The sequence below is a fragment of the Silurus aristotelis genome, assembly GCF_946808225.1.
Source record: "Silurus aristotelis genome assembly, chromosome: 11".
Lineage (NCBI taxonomy): Eukaryota > Metazoa > Chordata > Actinopteri > Siluriformes > Siluridae > Silurus > Silurus aristotelis.
This window is the reverse complement of record NC_139584.1, coordinates 30,439,997-30,442,496: the sequence shown is the minus strand read 5'-3', so window position 1 is coordinate 30,442,496 and position 2,500 is coordinate 30,439,997. Positions and strand designations below refer to the sequence as shown.

At 40.0% G+C, this 2,500-nt stretch overlaps 3 protein-coding genes across 7 annotated transcripts in view; 2 read left to right on the top strand and 1 right to left on the bottom strand.

Moving 5' to 3' along the window:
- The window catches only part of kdm2ba (lysine (K)-specific demethylase 2Ba), a 13,783-nt gene extending 12,808 nt beyond the window's left edge, over positions 1 to 975 (top strand). For both annotated transcript variants that reach the window (XM_083553456.1, XM_083553455.1), the window contains exon 12: positions 1 to 975. This exon is cut by the window's left edge and continues 187 nt beyond it. The gene's annotated coding sequence lies outside the window, so the exon portion shown is untranslated.
- LOC310732793 (uncharacterized protein) overlaps positions 1 to 2,500 on the bottom strand; it is a 339,677-nt gene that overhangs the window by 305,065 nt on the left and 32,112 nt on the right. The gene's annotated exons all lie outside the window — the stretch shown is intronic.
- Positions 2,398 to 2,500, top strand: part of anapc5 (anaphase promoting complex subunit 5) — a 16,030-nt gene continuing 15,927 nt past the window's right edge. The window contains exon 1 of the mRNA XM_083553453.1: positions 2,398 to 2,500. This exon is cut by the window's right edge and continues 301 nt beyond it. The gene's annotated coding sequence lies outside the window, so the exon portion shown is untranslated.

Sequence of the window (2,500 nt, the reverse complement as noted above, 5' to 3'; positions counted from 1 at the left end):
ACACACACACACACGTAATGAACATGCTGACACGGGACATTAAAGCATGTTTTGTACAATAAAATATGTATTTAAGTAAAGGTGCAGGAACAGAGGGGTCTTACACACACACACACACACACACACAGTCATTGTTGCTATTGGATACGTGAATGCGATGTAGCTGCTCATGGTGTTTGTATTTCAGTTTATCATCTAATGAGTTTATTTCTATAATGTAATTTTTATATGATTGTCATCGTGTGCAGATGTTTCGGTTCTGTATCACCATGGTAACAGCATTTAGTCATGTACATAGGTCTCATCCTGTTCCAGAGCTTAAACAACGTGTGATCAGCTACTCACGTGACTGCACCACTCTCCTGTCCTCCTGTGAGGCGCTAATGATTGGCCGATAAAGCAGCAGTGAAGCTCCGCCCCTGACACGCACACACACACACACACACACACACACACCACATGGTGAAGAATGGCACTTGTCCAAAACCCCAGTCCTACACAGAGTGACACCCTGACACGTCCACGCTAACCAGGGGGTGAGGTGACATGGGCTCTGAGTATCAGGCCAGCTGTTCATCTTGTCTGGAAAACGTGGGCTTTGTTTTTTGAGTCAGTGCCACATTTCACGTTTCATATCTCGTCTTTCTCTCATTGGAAATTCAACTGAATGGAAACTCACAAACTTTATTTATATAATTGGATGAATTCATTGGAAGGTCAAGGAAATGCCCAGAACATTCCTGTTAGCTGAGCCGGACACGGCTAAAGACCCGGATCTCTCACACACACACACACACACGTGTCAGCTGATGGTCCTGTGTTTGGGATGTTATACGTGTTATTTTGGGTGGAAGCGTCCTTCAGTGTTTCCTCCAACAGTGTATTAAACACAATCACTATTATTACCTGAAACTCCACTGTACACCTCCATCAACCTGTTTATACTTCTACCTGTAATAAAACTAAAGAAAATTCTCCCTATATAAAATAAGGCAGCTTATTATGGGGACATCAAGATGTATGTATTTTACTTTTGGTTTGTTTGAGAAAGCTAGACCTTCGTTACAGTAATGAATACAGATGTTTGATATGAAACATTTGTCACCAGTGAAATGAAATGAAAAGACACACATTGTCTCTAAAAACAATTTATTGAAGTAAGGATACGTTCAGGTTTGAAGCATGGATGGCATATCTGTGTGTGTGTGTGTGTGTGAGAGAGAGAGAGAGAGAGAGAGAGAGAGAGACACTGTCCTGCATGTCCTGATTCAGGTTGTGGTGGCAGTGTGATTTGAGGTGAGGCCGTATCAGGGAGAGAGAAGGATATGGATTATTGTTGTATAAAAGGTAAAGACACTGTACAGGGTGAAAGTAGAAAGAAGCAGAAGGAAACACAGACATGAGGATCTCTGGAATAAGAGACGACCCACCACACCACCATCAACAAACCTGAGTGAACGTGTGAGAGTGAGGAGACGACAGCATCCAAATATCCCAGTTCACCAAACACTCCATATCCATGATCCCTCCAGATCTGCTCCTTTACCTCACAAACACCTACTGACTAAAGACTCCACTAAATAAATGTGTTCAGCCTCGACTTGAACACTGAGACTGTGTCTGAGTCCCGAACACTGATTGGAAGGTTGTTCCATAACTGTGGGGTTTATAAGAGAAACATCTGCCCCCTGCTGGAGTCTTCATTATTTGAGGTACCAACAAATAGCCTGCACCTTTTGATCTAAGTAGGCGTGGAGGATCATCCTGGTACAGAAGTTCACTCAGATACTGCAGCGTGAGAGCGTTAAGTGTTTTATACGTCAGTAGTAGTATTTTATAATCAGTGTGAGATGTAATTGGGAGCAGTGTAGATGATTAAAACAGGGCTGATGTGATCATATTTTCTAGATCTAGTGAGGACTCTTGCTGCTGCATTCTGAACTAACTGAAGCTTATTTCTGCACTTACTCCAAAACCCAGACAGTAAAGCGTTACAGTAATCTAATCTAGATGTTACAAAAACATCTACTAGTTTTTCTGCATCCTGTAACGACATCATATTTCTAATTTTAGCAATATTTCTAAGGTAAAAGCAGTAGTTTTATAATCAATGTGATATATATATATATAATACAAAATTACTAAATTAATAATAACTTTATGCAAAGTTGTAAATAAAATCGTTATTTACAAAATGTACAATAAAAGTAAATATATAAAGAAATTAACAGAACATGCATAAATGTGTAAAAATAACTATGAAAATAATTGATAAGAAATAATTACAGGATATAAATGAGTATTAAATTCCATATAACTTGTAAACGATCAATTTTTTTTCCGGCTACGCAGTGACGTCACTTTAGTAGCGGAGAATTGATTGGTTGCACTCGGCGTCGCGCAGGGTGACGTCATTCGTTGGCCGGAAGTGAAGGGTGGTTTTGAATGTGTGTTTAGCGCCTCGGTGCTGAGGGATGATGTAGAGATTATAATGAGTTAT